An 18,855-nucleotide genomic window follows, 5' to 3' on the forward strand; every position below is an offset into this window, starting at 1 on the left:
TTGTGTCGAGATAAAAAGCTGTTTGGCATGTGTATACTATTAAAATAATATTACGAAAACGGGGGGGATATTTAACGATATCTGAGAATTTATATATGAGATAATATAATATAATATTATTATCAATAGTCATTATACACGAGATAATATAATAGTATTAATTCAATATTTCACCACTGTTTCTAAGCATTCTTACCATGGATAATACGAGTCTTATCGCAAATTGCGTTATCGCAAATGAAAAGTGATCACCTGCAAGGTTTAACAATAAATTTAATAACGACCTCTAACGGCTGCTTATTTTTAATCCTACTTTTACGTACACAAATGAGTTACAAAAATCATACATTTTTGCTTACAACACAAACTGTTTCTTTTTTTAAAGTTACATTTATATATTATTTAAGACTTATATTAATCACCGCTTTACAACAACTCTACTTTGTGTCGATAAGGTGGACCTTATTTTTTGATGATCGAAATTTTTATCTACGATTTCATATCCTGAAGACAATAGCTGCAAATAACTGTAAAAAAATATATATTGTTAACATATAAAGCAATATCGAGATCTAAGTTAGATTACAAATCGATCGTCCACAATTCCACCAATCCCAACCTATTAAAATAATTAAAAATCATACACAATAATGCACTTAGAATAATAGTCTATACTTTCCATTCCAGCCTATAATGAATTCTAAACGAAATATCGGAATCACCATTACAAATTAAAAAAAAAAAAACACCTATGTATTATTAAGTTCACAATCAAAATCACCACCACTCTACAGAACATAATATATCAAAATACATCAAAAAGAAAAATAGCCTTTCCATTATACTGCGGGATAAGACATTATCTAAACAAACTAGAAATGGAAATCCAATCCACAACAAAAAGATCTATTCACATTATACCTCCATAGATATACCATTCCAATAATCGAAATGAACACTACTTAATTACAGTCAAAGAAAAAACAGCTCCTCAATGTTAAAAAACATTCCCAAACCGCACACACGTAACACACAAATGGATTCCAAATCTCAAACGTGTTCGGATATTCAGTCACCGGCAATAGACTAAATAATTCAGTTAAACTCCATCCAAAAATATCCACCCTTTACTGGGAACATGAGGTGGTTGAACACGCTATCGAGCTTAACTTTACTATCTTTCGCGGCTCTGTACACGTCATTTCATCATTTCAGAATCTGTGGGCAAACGACCCAATTATTCAATAACGTCAAGAATTGTTGAATTATCTAAGAACGCCAAGAATATCAAATCAACCAAACACGAAACGAAACAACGGACAAATTGGCCAATTGTGGAGCTACTTTTTACCAATATAACCTGACGCGTGATGGAATAGTTTAACTTTTCTACATGGTGTCGAATACTTTATTCCGCTATCCGTAACCACAGATAAGGAAAATAATTATACAGCGAACGCCGCACACTCACCACAACTTTAAAAGTAAACGTTTAATATGTACTTGGGTATATAATTTAGAAACGTCGTCGTTGCCTGTTCGTTACACACTCTTGTCTTTAATCACTCTGTAACGCGTTTAGCTCAATTCTTTTGTCACCTTTCGCTGACTAGGTCATAAAACAAAAGAATATGCTTAGCCTCAACTCGAACTTAGTTACCGGAACGATTTTGATAATTAAATTATTACCGCTACAGACTAAAGAAGCTACAAATGCAACTAACCTTAACCATTATAATAATAGTCTATTAGGAAAAACCATGCTCCAAATCACGACTCACAGCAACTAAGAATGGTTGCTACAAGAAGAGCATCATCTGCACCTTACCAAAATGCTTTAATAATTTTCAGTAAACAAATCTGCTACAGCTACTTTTTATATAGTTTTTCATACATTATATTGAAGAAACAATCAGAGAAGAAAATTTATAAACATTGATACAATTTTTACGAAAGTAGTCAACTTAAAATTTGAGAGCACATCTCTGTCAGCATAATTGAAACTAATTTAAAAGGAAACATTATGAATCATCACAATCTGATTTTGGTAAAATTTTACACAAATGTTTATCGATCCAACCAAAGAACTATGCCGTATTTCATGTTTGTTACTTTTTAACTTTAAAAGAACAATTATCCCTTGTATTAAAGCTACCCATTTTATATATCCCTATATAATTCTCAAATTATAAATGATTTATTATTGTATTTAGCAATGTTTCAAATAAAAGTTGTAGTGTTTCTAGAGATTCGTAAAACTAAAAATTATACAGGCATATGCGCATAAAGTGAATTACTTTGATATATTGGGAGATTTATATCTTAAAATTAAAAACTAGCAGCTACGAAATATGGCGTACTTCTTAGATTAGACCAACAAATATTTGGGCAAAATTTCACTAAAATCAGCATTTAACAATCCACGATATTCCCTCATTAGTGTGTACCGTACTTGTTTTTGATGCGTGGACTAAATTAGCGTTTATATCGAACGAATAAAGTCATATATAATGTATTATATGCTTGATACAATCTTCTTCAATTTTACCCTTTTTTGCGCAATATAATTTATAAATTATATTTTACTTAATTTGGTAAACCATATAAATCTCTATGCCTGTTGTGAGACACAAATGAACAAACATAGCTCGAATTCAGCTGTTTTTGAAATCCACAAATATTTTTAGCGCTGTAAAAGCGTTGCGTGTGCTTACTATAATAATTTAATTTGATACGTCTTCTACATATTGTACTAACATGGTGCAGACAACATAATATTATACAGATTATACAAATGACACAACTAGGATAATATCCTGGGTATAAAAGATAAAAAAATAGGTCATTCTGGTTAAATAAATAATACAACTGAGGTAAAGAACTACACAATAATATTGGGAAGACATACCGCGCCATTAATTTATCTCCAATAGAATGCATAAAATCTGAAGAACTTCGTCAACGGTTATAGTATGAACAATGAGAAATTAAGTATATGTACGATAAAAACCAATTGAAAGTTTAGTTATCAAGAAATGTAGTCGTTAAAAGTCATTAAAAGTAAGTTGAGAGGGTATTGTAAAAACGAATTAATTATACCTTTTTCAAACAAGTAAACAAACACATGTGTATAGTAACATGTATCAAATAATAATTTCTTTTAGTGAACAAAATTCGTTTCATCATCTCATATTAATTTAGATTACATCATTTCATATTAATTTAGGGTTCCGTAAAGTTTAACAACTAAATGAGACATTTAATTTTGTTATCAACATAAAGAAGTCGATATTATAGTAGATTTATCATGCATTCGATGACATTGTGTACATAAAATTGTCAAATTTTCGACTTCTCCCTTTGCGTATGTGAATTGTTTAATGAATTCACTCTATTTAGCTTTTAGAATATATTTTCCAGTTCCGAGATGCTATACGAAACCCATAAATATTAGAACAATTAATATGGGAAACCAGATAGCTTTCTAGGCGGAAATAAATCTATGTTGAAATGGAAAAGGTCACAAGTTCAAAAGTTCAGGTATTTATAAGTGCCCCTATTCATCGATATTGATTAGATTCGAAATTAGTACATACCTTTTACCGAAATAGCACATAAATTTAACTGATCTTTCCATGGTTGTCCTACCTGATTATTAAAATTAGTATATATTACATATATATCGAATGTTAAAATACAATATATTATTATAGTACTGTAGTTTAGTAATTATTTGACAACAGTATTTATAAATCTAGGTATTTTTATGATTTCTATGAAAAACTATTTCATTTATGTATATGTATCTTCTTCAATCCTCTTTCACATGACAGGTGGAGACGTAGGGAATTAAGATTTACGAGATATAACATTTAATTTGTACCGTATTTTATTTTAACGGTAACACATTTGACGCAGGTATATTCCGCACCATAAAAATAATGCTACGATCATTCTTAACGCGTTTTGTACAATACTTGCACGAAGATTGTATAAATTTACTTCTTATGCATTTATAAAATCTAAAAATACAGAATTACATTCAAGTTTTTGTTTTAGTTAATTAGTTTTAATTATATATACATTTATCAAAGAAGTATCTGAGATAAGTAGATACAAAATTAAATATGTTACGGTTGAATGCTCAATGAATTTTACGTGACATATTTGTTCTATATAAAAACGTTGCTATTCATTTTTTATCGATGGATGGAAAGAAGTATTTTGTGTTTAAAATTCGAAATATGTTTACACCGATCTTTTTTAATTCATATACATCTTCTTCGATATAATTTGATTGTTTACAGTACTTTTTTGAAAAATGCACAATTATTTTATATAATGAAAGGAACTAGTAATTTTTATATAGCAACTATTTTATTTTAATTATAGGATTGAGTCTAAATCCATAAGTATAAATCTATAATTATTAGAGATCATATGTATCTAATTCTATTGCATCTAAATGTATAAATATACATACATATAGATAATATGTCTTTATTAGCTTTGTCCGAATCGTCTGTATCAGCCGCTACTTCATCCAAGGTTATAGACGTAGATATTGATTTTTCTGATTCTGGTTCTACAGGTGGTGGCCATAAGAGGGTTAGAACTTCAGAAGGCAATCGTAGCTTTTTCAAGTTTTCTTCGTGTAACCAATTTCGTAAATTAACATTCGGTAAAAATAAATCGGAGGTGTCCATGGCTCTATTAAATATGCTATTCCTGTAAGTTCTGCTGCGTCTCGTCTCTGTAAACGTTTCAATTTTTCTTGATACGATAGAGGACGTCCTACAAATGTTGGAGTTTCAATACTCGCATTATACTTCTAGAAAGTGAAATGTCCTTTTAGCCATTTATTGCATCGCGCTTCAAACTTTTGTTCCGTGCAGTGACAATTTTTTCCATTTTCGAGATAAATCGATACAAAACATAGAAACTGTTTTGTCGAGAGATTTTAAATTCTTTTCAGGAATATTTGTATTTCTCAATGCATTTCAAATAAATATGTAAACAGTATTTATTTTTTTATTTGAGAAATCATTATTTAACACCGAATCAACCACACATTAAACAGATATTAATTCTTGAACTGATACTTGTCCACAATAATAAATATTGTTAACTACTAAACGAATGAAAGCAGCTAATACGATAAAAAATACTAAATAAATTTAAAGCTTTTCACATATTCATATGCTGATAATAATGCTAAAATGCTGATAATAAACTATAATAACTAACACTTAATATATGAATATGACGAATATAACTATAATATACAAGGATAATTGTATGCAACTAATGTGAAAAAGTTGTAACTAAAATTTAATATATAGAAAATTCACACGTTTTAAATACATCAGATAAAAGACTAATGGGCTATCTAGTGTTTATGAAATTGGATACAAACGATAGATAAGACTCAAAATAAAAGAAGGTAATTTTTTCTTAATTATATCAACTTTCATATACAGGAAGTTCGAAGTTTAACACATTCAAACTTATTTTTATAAACCTTCTCAATGTTTTAATTATTATAAACACATTATTCACCACACAATTAAATAATTAAAATGACTTTTTACTTACAAATATAAAAGCATCATACAAACCTGTATTTTGATGTTTTACCACAGGTTATACAAATAATTAATTTTAGTTATGAAATTAAATTATAAAATTTCATTTCTATAATTTTATCTTCAAATCGTTGTTTCTTATCCCACAATTATGTAAAAAACGTAATATATTTGGATAATAAAAATTGAATTTTCGTCACAAAATCCATAATTTTTTTTCACGTGAAAGAAATTTTCTAAAAATAATCCCGACCTTGGGAGGGAAGTGTGGGATTCTCTGTGCCTGACATTCTACGAAGACCACCAACTAAAACCCTGATCACGATGGCCATCCCCGCACCATTTGGGGAGACACTAACAAGGGAACCTTACAATAGTGGGGATCGCTTTTGAAACGGTAGTAGACGCCAGTTATAATACATACCTAGTCTCAAACGACCTTACTAGGTTTTTCAAAATGGGCCTTTCGTTTTCCAAATATTTCGATATAAATTTTGATACACACATAGTACATGAATTATTTAAATTTGTTCAGCAGAATAAGTTTTAGATAAGTCTTAGGATTGACATTACATACAAAAATAAATCAAACGTATATTTGCATTTCAAAGTCGTACTAAAAAAAAAAAAAAATAGTAACGAGAAGCCAGGATTCGATCCCATTACCAACAGCTTCACAAGTCACTCGCTCTGCCCATTTACCCGAAACGTATTCTGCTAAAACAGTTTAAGTAATTCATTTACTATATGCGTATCAAATTTTAAGTAAAAATATCTCGAAAACGGAGGTCCATTTTAAAGAAACCTATTAACGTTCTTTGATACTAGGTATGTACTATAATTGGTATTTCCTACCGTTTCGAAAGCGATTTCCACTACCGTAAGCCCTCCCTTGTAAGAGCTCTTATTAGCATGTCCTATTCTCCCCCTCCCTCTCTGAGTTTGTGGGAAGGAAAGCACCTATCCACCTTTCTCCATTTACAATTATCCTGCCGGTTCTCCTCCTAGAGCCCCATGGTGAATGATTAAAACTCCAACTCACGACCATTTGCGATCTCTTAAGCGGCACAGAAAGAACAAGAAGGAAAATATATCTTCTCTATTGGTTGCGTTACCAAGGTCTGCATCCCGTTGTCCCCCATCACCCTCCCCTTTTTAAATTATTTTGCCATGCTGCCTCTCGATCGATTAATCCAGCCATGCGCTGCATTTGAACAATTTTTGATGTACTTAAAAACTATTTTTTAATCACAGGAGACTCTATCATTAAACACCATTTCTGGGAGCCAAGAATAATAAACATCAAAGGAATATATATGGTTCGACAAATTAATCACAGAAAATTTTCAGTTCCTTCGTTTGGTAGACCAACTTATTGACCGGTAAATCTTAACAAAGCATTAGATACAGTGTTACCGCGATAAATACGAAACTACGGTCCACGATAAGTGTGAGAAATTTATCTCTCTAAAAAATTAGGGAGGCCTCGCTTGGAATCACTTGGCAGTTGACTACAATGTAACACTAGCCGATTAGATAAACACTTATATCGGTGAAACGTGAACACCCAATAGACTTATTAGAAACATAATATAAATCACCAAACCTAAATCTTCTTGCAAATATTCAATCATAATAAAAGCAAAATAATATGTCTGTGCTTCTAAAATGCTTGCCGTTTAACGTAACCGAAGACGAATGTCATTAATCATAGTATAAATATTTTTAATTAATATTATAAATAAATACAAATAATAAAAAAATTGTATATATATATTCAAAAAAATAAGGTTATTGAAATTACGATCATACTTGGCAGATGTTGAAATTTATTTTCAGTATCAAACTTGGAACTATCTTTACTAACTTACTTTTGTTAGTTTTTATAACAGTTATATACAAAATTGAAAGCTATTTACTGAAACTCTGAAACACTATTTTAAAATGCATACTGCAATATAAATTAAAAGTAAATCAGTGAAGTTTCTCAATTCTCCGAAGTGGCTAGGTAATTTTATAACTAACTTTATTTCCAAGGTAAAACAACAGACTAATGTAGCTAGGAGACCAACAACGGACAAAACTGATAGACATTTTAGTGTTTGAGAAGAGGAGCCTGAAGAAATCGTACGATTTTTATTATAAACTTCATTCGAACAATATAACGTCAGAAGTGTAGAAGCAGGGCGCAATTGTCAGTTAACACTTTCCATGCGATGTCGATAGTAACGAGGAGAAGTCAAAATATCGAAGAACTATTGATTCGATTGTAAATCTGTCACATTCTGAGATATGGAATTCAAGTTTCCAGTCGTACAAAATAGTTAGTGCCACGGCGTCAAACATATCATCGCTCCATCACCTCTCGTGGAAATCATTTTTATGGTCACTGTCCTGTTCTTACATTCGTTGCAATTACTTTTATCGATAAGTTAATTTTCACACAGGTACGCTAAATTATACTCATTTGACAGATTGTACAGGTTGACCAACAAAAAATACTAGAAGTGGATTTTTGTACCTATTAACCTTTAACAGACTATAGTACAGGACAAATGCTTATTAACTTTACAATGTCTAAATTTTATACAAAATCCAATTAACGGACAATCGACACTGACGAACTGATTGTTCAAACTTCAACTCATATTTTGAATAAGATAATTTCTATTACTATAATTTGTTTGTTTTCATAGATGACAATTTTCATAGATATATCAATATCGGTTTTTTAATACATATTATACCAGATATTCTTAAAGTGCTGACCGATGTCGATACCCCATCAATCGATACTACAGCTCGACGCGTTAGTACAGGATCGGACAAATTTTCTGTGAGAATTTTACTGCTTCAAACTTCTCGCGTGACGCGTGTTAACTAAAACGAGACACGTCACAATCCTTAACAGCTCATTGACATATTAATTATTCAATGAACATGATAGAGATTACTTTATAAAGGAAGCTTCAAAGAATCTAGTAATATATTTTCTGGACTTTTAGCTCGATTATAGACTATTAACTCGAAATTCCCAAATAAGAATTTTCAAATTGCAAAAATGACACTTTAGTTTTAAAAAATATTGATTCCGGAAGGCTGATCTTTGTTGATGAAAAAAATGAATAAGAAGTCTTTTTAACGAAAATAGACAACAATAATCATGATTATTAATCACGTAATAATCAGTGACCATTGTTTCGTTCTGGAGTATTTTTCAAGTTTATTACAAACAAACTCGAATGTTATCCTGTCGGAGAGATTAAGAACAGTCTTTAATAATATGCTCATCGTATCTTTACGTATCAGTCATTTATTGTAGGTACGATAAATTTATACCATACACGTACATTAAACGCTCACCTGGACGCGCAGCTACTTCTTTTGTGCAAATCAGGTCAAATGTTATTAATAATTCTTCCATAAATACCGATACACACCTCCGTGCCCACTCAAGTGTTAAATTTAATTTTTTGCGCATTAGCATCTTCAGTATTGAACTTTAAACCCTATTCTGTCGTTTAGCTACGCTGTTGTGTTCAGCTTTGTGCGCCACAGTAATATGTAAAATTCTATACCTTTTTAAAAAATTATCGCATTGGACGTTGCAAACTTTCTTCTTGTTAGCAAATTGCACTTGGTTTAGGAGGTTCAAAACTAGTAGTAATTTTAATTTGAAAGATGAAGACTGCAGCAGTCGTCCATCTATTACAGGTACAAATCTCATCAAGACTGTGGTTGATAAAAATCCACGAGGTGTCGTTTTCCAGCACGATGATAACACCAGATCTCACGTGCCTTTAGTTATTATTCTTTGTTCATACTGAAGAAAATAGTTTGCAAGCAACTCGCGAACAGCACACGAAATACTCGCAGACTTGCAGTTAATACTCGTAGTTTTCTGAAAATTCTTTTTATATATGGATATCAATATACAAACTTTGAAGATATCTGAACAAGATTTCTTGTCGTGGCAGCTGCATATTATGTAATACGAAGGAAGTCCTAAAAGTACCCGACCTGACGTATAGATGGCGGTAGTTGTTTGAAAAGTATGATCAAGGGAGAAAGTGCCGACCTTATAAAATTTTAGGTTGAAGTTTGACAACGCTACGTTGTTCAGCATTTGCTTGGCAGTCATCAACAGCGAACACTCTCAGTGAATTTGTAAACATGGAAAAAACAATACTTTCTCTGAGGCCGGCTGGGACCCCTTTTCTTGCCCCTTCTTCCACCAGGAAGGCAGGGTACAACTTTTGCCCCTCATTCTGTGCACGGCGGGTCTCCCCAATTCCGCATATAGCGGGCACTTGGGGGCCGCCACGCACTGGCTTGTGCGGTAATCCTCTGTACCGCAGCGGTGGCACTGGAGTGGGTGCTGCGCGAGGATTTCTGCCCTCGCCGCCAACCACCCCACAACCACCTTCCCGGTCTCTACCATTTTCCAGCGGACCCAAATCGACCCCAAGCTGGAGGGGGACACTCGGATTTCTCCGACCTTTCATGTCCCCCTCCATGCAGCCGCCCAGTTTGGTCAGAGCACGACCCACCTCTTCCCGGGTGATCGAGTCGTCCAGCCCAGACACGCGGAGTTCCGTGTACTTTGTGGTTCGGGCAACTTGGACGCCCCAAGTTGCCAGAATTTCGCCGATTTTTTGGGCGAGACGATCAGCCTTTGGGTCGCTCTTGGGACCGGGAATCTCCAGAACGAGGGCCCCGGCCACCGCATGTCTCGTCGGACTGCCTTAATATTGCGCTGGCCATCTCCATGACGGCCTTGTATGTTACATCGCCCCCCTCTGGGACAGTAAGCGTTACTGCTAACGCTTGGTAACCGGGGCTTGGTCTTTGCCTTCCTGGTGGCCTTCTTTTTCGGCCGCGCCGTTTTTTTGGCCGTTTGTTTGACCCTTTGGCCAAGGACTTTCGTCCATGTCACGCCAGGCAGTGGTGCTGGCGATGGCCGTACAGGCATCAACTGCGCTGCAGGGATCTTCTGCTAGCAAGCCATCTTGGCATTCATGAGGAGTTTAATGCTTCTCATAGACGCCATCCCAGCCGGTAGAGCACCCATTGCCGCCGCCTCGCAGGCGCAACCGGTCGCAGGAGTCGGTAGCGTACGCCTCCACAGGGCATTCGCTTCCTTCTGCGGATTGGGAGAGCTCGTCTTGAGTGTCTCTACACGTGACCGGAGCTGAGCATTGGTTATTTCCAATACCACTGGAACTCGTCGTCCCAGCTCCTTCGCGTCTCCTTAGCAGCCAACCTTACTGCCTTCGCGGAAGCGGTGGTCGTTACCTTTCCAATCGACCTCAGGGACGAGGCAATACGAGCCAATACTTTGGCCGTATCCTTGTCCTTGAGGTCCTCACCCTCACTCACCGTGACCGGAGCAGCGAACGAGGACGCAGTTGCGTCCACCTTCTGTCCCGTCGCAGAAACGCGAGGTTTCCAGTAAAATTGATGTCAGGTTTCTCGAGTTCACTAAACCCCCACTGCAGCAAGCACAGCAAACTGTGGCTCCCTGAGGAGCGCCGTTGTTGCCACTGCAGCAACCTGAACTGTGGGGCTTGGCGTTTGAAGGCTTTGACTACACATTCAACATCGGTTCGACCAGTCGTTGCTGCCACCGCAGCAGCATAGACTGCCGGACCTGGCGTCTGAGGGCTTCCACCTCTCGTCCCTGTCAGAACCACCTACCGCCCGCGAGTCTCGCAGCGGCTTTCGTAGAAGGCCCACCCCGCGACAGGTGCTAGACAATGCATGTCGCTAACACTCTCTCCAAGAGCTTGCTCATATCGTCGTGGAGACAAATCGGTCGGTAGGCGAACAGAGAGTTTGCATGCCTGCCTTCCTTCCAGAGGACCATTCGGGCTACTTTCCAAGTAGAAAGGAAATGCCTGGCCTCCAGCAGAGGTAAAAAATCCGCCGGAAACAGTCACAAATATGTAGTTACACTTGCGAAACTCCAGCAATTCGAGCCATTTCTTGTACGATATTTTTTACATTCATGTTTGGATTATTTTCCAATATTTTATTATAAATGTTAAGAATAACATTCTTTTCGCTTAGATTGAAATAATTTCTTTTAAGTCAATTTTCTGATTGTCACACTTTCACTATTTTCAGTGCTTCCACTAGCTTCGATATTATTTGTATTCTCAATACTTTCTTCGTTATTCATTTTGTTGCGTGTACTCTATTGCCCTATTCCCCTCGATGGGGGAAGGGACATCTCTCGAGTAGATATGTTTCCGTTTCAGATGCTTTCCTTTTTATGTTCTATAACCCTGAATGCAAATATTTAGTATCGACTTTTTTCACTGGTGGATTATTACCGCATCTCCAGAGACGAGAAATGTTGAAAAGATAGGAAAAAATTAACTGAATATTGAACCAAGCGGCTTGAAAGAAGATGTATAATGTAAACTCCAAGTGTTTTTTTAAATCGTTCAATTTATTGCAACCCAGGAAGAATCCTAAATGTAATGTTGATGTATTTAATTTTAAACTTGTTTGTAGTATTTATGCTACTGTATGAACATTGCATTTTAAACATCTGAATTATTTTTTTGGAAATGTTTCCAAATGCTTTCAATTTTATTTGAGAAATGTTCCTAAGACTTCCTGTGGAAGGTAGGATTACACTGCCATGTCACCACTCATCTAGAGGGATTGAAGGATGAGAAGATATGAAGTCCAAACTTTCCAACTGTCCCCCGGTGTAAGAGAAACGAAAAAGTGAACATATATCCCCGCCTCTGCCATCGAGAGAGAGAGAGAGAGAGAGAGAGAGAGAGAGAGAGAGAGAGATGCCACGAAGCAATAGGGAATAGTTCTCCCCTCAGATTCATGTGCAAACACTATAGGTCTCTCGCCACACAACATCGAGAAATTATATTTTTTAAGAATATACACCTAAAAATATTTTTTTTCTATCTCTTTAGTCATCACTATAAATTCGTTGCCTGGTAACGTTCATAACACCAAATGGGAAATGGAAGAGTTTCTTGCGATACTTGCCACTTAGACAACAAGTAAAAGATTATTTTTATCTAGCAATATAAGAACGGCAATACGCATAAAATTATTGACAGAAAATATTGAACAATTGTGTTTCCTGCATTATAATTTAGAATTAACACATTAACACATTATTGTATTTAATAAGATTTCAGATATTTTAAAGTTTCTACATTATTTCTACCATCTTCTCTTTTTGTAAATAGAATTGACTTTGAAACCTAACGAAATGCTTTCAACTAGACTTGAACTAGGCTTTTGACTCTGATCGAAAATATCGGACTACCCAAATAAATCGAGCTACCCAAATATTTATGTTACGGTTACCCGTTCAAGCCCAGCCGACTATTCGAATACCGTAAAGTGCATAGCATATAACGTATAGCGGAAGGTATATAGTGACCGTAACAGAAACTGTGATCGTAACTGTTACCGTATTAAAATTAAATTAATAAAAACAGACAGTTTTTTACATTTCCCGTCAATTACAATCTGTACCGGCATTATTGACGTCCAGCAAACTGATGAAACTCTTATGATTATTTGTGAGGACTGCGTAAATAAAGTACAGTAAATTACACATATCTAACTGTATATTTACTCATAACAATCTATAACACGCCGTGTATAAGCGAGCAACATCTGAACATTGATCGAAATTTACACGACTACTCGATTCGTATTCCCAACACCTCCTCTCAATATAAATAAACTACACTGGATTTTTTATTCATCGGAGTACTTACTGGATTGCAGTTTTTCATTTTATATCTTTGAAGCAATTTAAGAGTACATTTCTTCTGATTCAAAAAAACATGATTACCTTAGTGGATTTCAAATCCTAAGCAATGTCAAACAGGTTCAAGATCCTTTATATGGAATTCTTTTCTCAAATCATTTTTGATCTCCTTAATTCATTGGTGATATGGAGATATAATTAACATGCCATCAATATATACCTTTTGATTTTCTCGATTACCATAATATACACATGGATCAGCTGCCATTGGTGAAAGACCTAGACACCATTTTTGTCTAGCTTGTCATAAACCATAAATAGCTTTCCTTAGCTTATATACTCCATTACAATGACTTCTCAATTACTTTATGATTCTAAGTATTTTTTAAGTAATTCGAGTCTTTCCTTATATATTTGTTCATTGAGATTTCCATTTCAAATGGCACCAATTACATCTATTTGCTTAATGGCCAAATTAAATTTTACAGACAAGGCCATCAGTAATCTAATTGATTTTAGCCTTGCAACAAAAGCATACGTGTCCATGAAGTCAATCCCTGGTCTCTAAGCACACCCTTTTGTTACCCCTTCGCCATACCATTTTGTTCTGGTGTATATGGTACGGTCAGCCTTCTTTGTATTTCATGATGTTCATGGAATCTATCAAACTCTTTGTTACAATATTTAACACCGTTATTGATTTGTATTTAACTTTTCTCCCTGTATGTGTTTTAGTGTACATTTTAAATGTTTCGAAGGTTTGTTTTTTTCATCTCTAGATTCTACAGCATATCTAAAGATAGCTAGCTTTCTTGCTAGTCCTCAAAATGCATATGTAGAACGTACTTTTTTCCATACCTTTACTGAAATCTCACATTTTCTTGTTTGTTTTAATTCCGATGGACTCATGCATAATATAATGTCCAATTTTGACTTCTGTTCTGCTTTGTTTCATGCATATGCCGCAATTCTAGATTGCCATATCACGTTATCGGTGATAATTATACGGCGCCACGATAATTTTTCATTTACATACATACATATGTATCTCAAGCCATCGTGATTTTTAAAAGAAGTGCTTCCAGTTGGACATACCACGTGTCGTAATTGTCCTTGCTAAGCGCACCGATTCTCGACATATTTCCTACATTATCTCTGTGTGCCACGTGTTTAACCTCACTTTTTAGCGTGCGTACAAATATTCGTAATTTCTTTTACTTCTCTGGAAAACCATACGCTAACACTGGGCCCATAATTTATTAGGATTATTTGTGAGAGCCGTATAAATAAAGCACTGTGGATTACACATATCTAACTAGATATTTATTCATAACGATCTATAACGCGTTATACATATACATAGGCACACTTTTTAAGAATAGTAAGTGGGGAACATCTGAACATCGATCGAGATCTACACGATTGCCAACATATGTGTGGACCGTTTGGTTGGTATTCCTAACTGAAGCAATAGTCAAATACAGCTCGAAAGACTAACAATTATAAAAAAATGATAAATAAAGTAAATAGATTAAGTAAAAACCAGAATTTGTGAAAATCCGATTTTCAGAAATACTAGTTTTCGAATTTCAATACTTTCAAAATCCGTTTAAATCTTTGCTTAGTTCTTCGAATACAAATTCGATTATATTTATTGCATTCCTTTTCCCTACTTCGGTAGTGTCCTTACTGTTTCCGGAATTTGCGAGCTGTGTTTCATCGACTGAAACGTTCGATATTTTGAGAATTGACTATATTACTATAGAATTTCTATTCAAGGGTCTGGATGTATAAAAAATATTTATACAATTAACACACGAGTAATAAACAACAACGATATTCCAAGTAAAACTTCTCGAGATACTTTGAAATCATAATCTACTATACCGTATCTAGAGTAGACAGCACTTCTCTACGTACATCGCAATTGATCACCCTACGATACGCTTAACTCAACGTCCTCTCTCCAGAAACACGCTACTACAACAATTACCCCCGTTCAAGGCGATAATCCTTTTCAGACTTCAGAATTTAGGGTCTACGTAACTTATTGTCACGTGTCTTGGAGATACTGAAGGCGTAGACCGGCCCTACTGGCTCGTTCAGGTGGTTGCCAGACGACAATCAGACAATGGGCCTCTATTGCGTCCGTGTCGCGGGAAATTCCACGGTCCCGTCGGCTTACAATCAGTTACGACCCCCCGCAGAGGGTTGCTCGTACCTTGACTCGTCTCTATGTTCTCTACTCCCTCCATCACTCACGCACACTCACGCGCGCGCGCGCCATTTGCTAGCATTCTACATTATCTTTGTCCAGTCGCATTTCAACGCCCTCCAGGAAATCTTGTCCTAAGATTACGTTGTAAAGAATCAACTGCGATGGAACGATGAAAAATTTGATTCCATAGATGTCGTCGGCCTTCGTTGTTGCATTGCTGGCAACCGAATGCTCGTCGTCACTGTCGTTAACCACTTGCGCTGGCAACGAATTTAGAGATGCACGTGCCAGAATGCTACATAGTAACTCGTCGTGAAGCATCATTCGAAACGAGAAGGAGTGTTGCCTTAAAAAATATTAAAAAGTGCAATATCAACTAAATAAAAGAATATCTATTTATGATTTTTTATTGGTTCTCTCGACAATGAAAAAGAAGGTAAGTAATTATCTTGTAGGTATACCCGTGTCATCATTATATTCCAAAATGATATTGGGCTTTATAACGGAGTTATTATCTTTCCATCTCTTCTTTTCCACTGTCATCGTTTCAATTTTTATATGTTTTGTAGGCAGAAACTATATATCTTTCTTATCTTCCACTTTGCAGCTAAAACATCATTCTTTTGGGGTTTTATCGTTGCACTTTGCAGCTGAAACACCATGATCTTGAAATAACTTCAGATCGTTTTACAATAGTTCTGCCGTTACAAGTTCTTTCGGCATATTCTTCTTCTCGCTGTTCCTATGGTATCAGTTTTTATGAACTCCAACTTTTGAAACAGGTTTGGGAAAAAATACCAATTATTCAAAAGCAGTATGTGTACATAACTACTTCTTGGTGTGCACATAAACAGGGTAGTATTCTCTGATGCATTAGCGTTTGAATTTTTTTACTATATCTTGCCCAGTGTATATTTTGAATTTAATGCACGTAAATTCACATAGCTTGTAAAATTTCACTCAAAAGCTCTTTTTGATGGATTGAACTGCTTATACGACATGTGTCCTGTACACTTCGTTAAAGATTCATCTAATCGTACACATTCCTCAGGAGTCTAAGTACTCTTAAATTTTTCATTTAGATAGTCGATTATACCTCGTAGTTTATGTAAACGATGTGTCCAAAATTATTGCATTTCAAGCATTTGGGTCTTTCCCCTTTATCCGGGCAACTTTTTATATAGATTCTGCCGATTCACACGTATTGCAACGAGGAATTTTCATTTTACGCTATGTGTCTCTTTTTTCTTTTGTTTATTTTTCTTTCTTCTCACTCTTCTTCCTTTCTGTTTTCTCTCGTATTTTGTCACACAATTTTAAGTTTTCCTTGAGTTCAGTCAATGTACGCGATTGATAAAAAATCGATCACTGTTATCTTTATTTCGTATGCCGTTGATAACGTATTCGATGAAAGCATCGTCTTTCACGTCTTTTGCCCTCACTGGTTATCTCACGCATCGCGTAAACATATCGACGACATGTTTCACGTGACAGTCTTCTCCGCTGGAACAATCGTGAACGAGTCGTCGCACTGCGACGATTGGCTTTGTTTTACAGGTCAATTCACTTTCGAAAATTTTTCCGCTATAGAATGCACCTTTCCGCCGCGCCGCTATGAATCGTTTCGCCGATTCTCTTATCCAATTTTGCGTATATTAATTTTTACAATTCATTCCCGAGCAATAACATGCTAAGATCTTGCCACGATCCATTTTTTCACGGATAGTTGTCAACCGTTAAGTATGCTATAGAATCTTCAACGTCTTTGATCGTAAACGAACTACGATTGGCTATTTTCTAGAGGGTTTCCTTTTTCTTCGATCTTATTCACCGTCTTCGGATTTCTCTCATTCTTCCATAGTCGATGTATAACGAAAATAAGGTCAATTATTTAATAAATGTTAACCATTTGGACTCGAGAGGAGATCCTTGGTCGCCACCTAATTCGGTGTACTGTTCTCGATCCGGGAAAACTTCGTGGGAATTCAAATTGGAATTGAAACATTACGTTCTTGTAGTGTGTAAACGCATGTGTGCAAAGTGTATAAAAATGTTCCGTTCTAGATTAATTTTACGAGTTAAAGGATTTTCTCGAGGCGTCGGTTTCTGGTAGCAAAGATGCCTCGAGTGCAAAAGGTTAAACGCTGTTAGCAAGCGTTCGAATCAATTGATCTATTAACCATGTGATACAATAATCGCGAGGCTGGCTACGTCATTCTGCCTTTGGCATTCGAATGCTTTGATCCTTCACAGGCGGTCGCCAAGATGCTAACCAGACAATGGGTCTGCGTTATGTTCGTTGTCGGGTACTCAGCAGCCCCCTTGGCTAGTCCCTGGTTGTCCGATCCGACCCCACGCGTGCAGGATCATTTGTACATACGCTCGTTCCCACGCTTTCTCTTCCATGCAAACACGAATCCTCGCTTGCACTCCACACTTCACTTTCGCTCTCTTCTTCTTCTTTCGTTTCTTCTTCGTCGTTCTCTTCCTTTCGATTTGTGTGCTCTTTTGATCTTTCTCGTGGTGCCCCTTTCTTCCTTGTTTCCTCCAATTATTTGCAAAAGTTCTTTGCAAAGACCTTTCTTCCTTGTTCCCTCCAATTATTTGCAAAAGTTCTGACACGTTTCATTTTCGTAATTTGTTCTATACTCGTCGCTGCTTTTTGTTTCCTTTGTCTTCGACAACCACTACAGTTCTTTCGTTGTCACTTTTACTTTTTTCAAAATTTCTTTCACTTTTGCACGTTAGTTTATCCGGTTCTGTCGACCAGCCCTTGCTTCATCACTTTGACTTTTATTGCGCTTTTTCCTTTATTCACCTTCATTTAGATGTAACCGAATTATTTTTCTTTCGCGATTTTATTTCCGTATATTTTTACCGATTCTCGTTTGAAATAGGGTTTATTCAGTGATGACAAATATGAATGTACAGTATTGTCTCGTTATAAGTCGTCACTCTTGTTTCGTTGTAAGTAATCTCTCTATCCCCTCCACTGTTTTTGTTGTTGTCGCGGTGAGTACGACAGACGACGACAAACCATAAAATTCGCTCGAGTCTTTGGCGGTTTTGATGGAGCGAGAATCTAAACAAGTTGTGCCTTCTTTTCGTGGATGGATAATACAAGACAGAAGCTGTTAGAACTTGGTTGAGACGTCCTACCCCAGCCACCATATTTATCAGCCCTTGCATCCTTAGATTTTCACTTATTTAGGTCTTTACAAAATTTTCTTAATGGCAAAAACTTTAACTCTTCGGTTGATATGAAAAATCACACTGAAAAGTTTTTCAATTTA

General features: G+C 35.7%; 1 protein-coding gene and 1 long non-coding RNA gene across 7 annotated transcripts in view; one reads left to right on the plus strand and one right to left on the minus strand.

The window, feature by feature from the left end:
- LOC143143138 (endoplasmic reticulum aminopeptidase 1) overlaps positions 1 to 18,855 on the plus strand; it is a 74,024-nt gene that overhangs the window by 23,108 nt on the left and 32,061 nt on the right. The window lies entirely within an intron of this gene.
- On the minus strand, positions 3,916 to 4,868 carry LOC143143665 (uncharacterized). Its single transcript, XR_012991213.1, has 2 exons — positions 4,484 to 4,868; positions 3,916 to 4,022 (listed from the first exon to the last, which is right to left on the minus strand). It is a non-coding gene; the product is annotated as an uncharacterized LOC143143665 (long non-coding RNA).

The sequence above is a fragment of the Ptiloglossa arizonensis genome, chromosome 2, assembly GCF_051014685.1.
Source record: "Ptiloglossa arizonensis isolate GNS036 chromosome 2, iyPtiAriz1_principal, whole genome shotgun sequence".
Taxonomy (NCBI): Eukaryota; Metazoa; Arthropoda; class Insecta; order Hymenoptera; family Colletidae; genus Ptiloglossa; species Ptiloglossa arizonensis.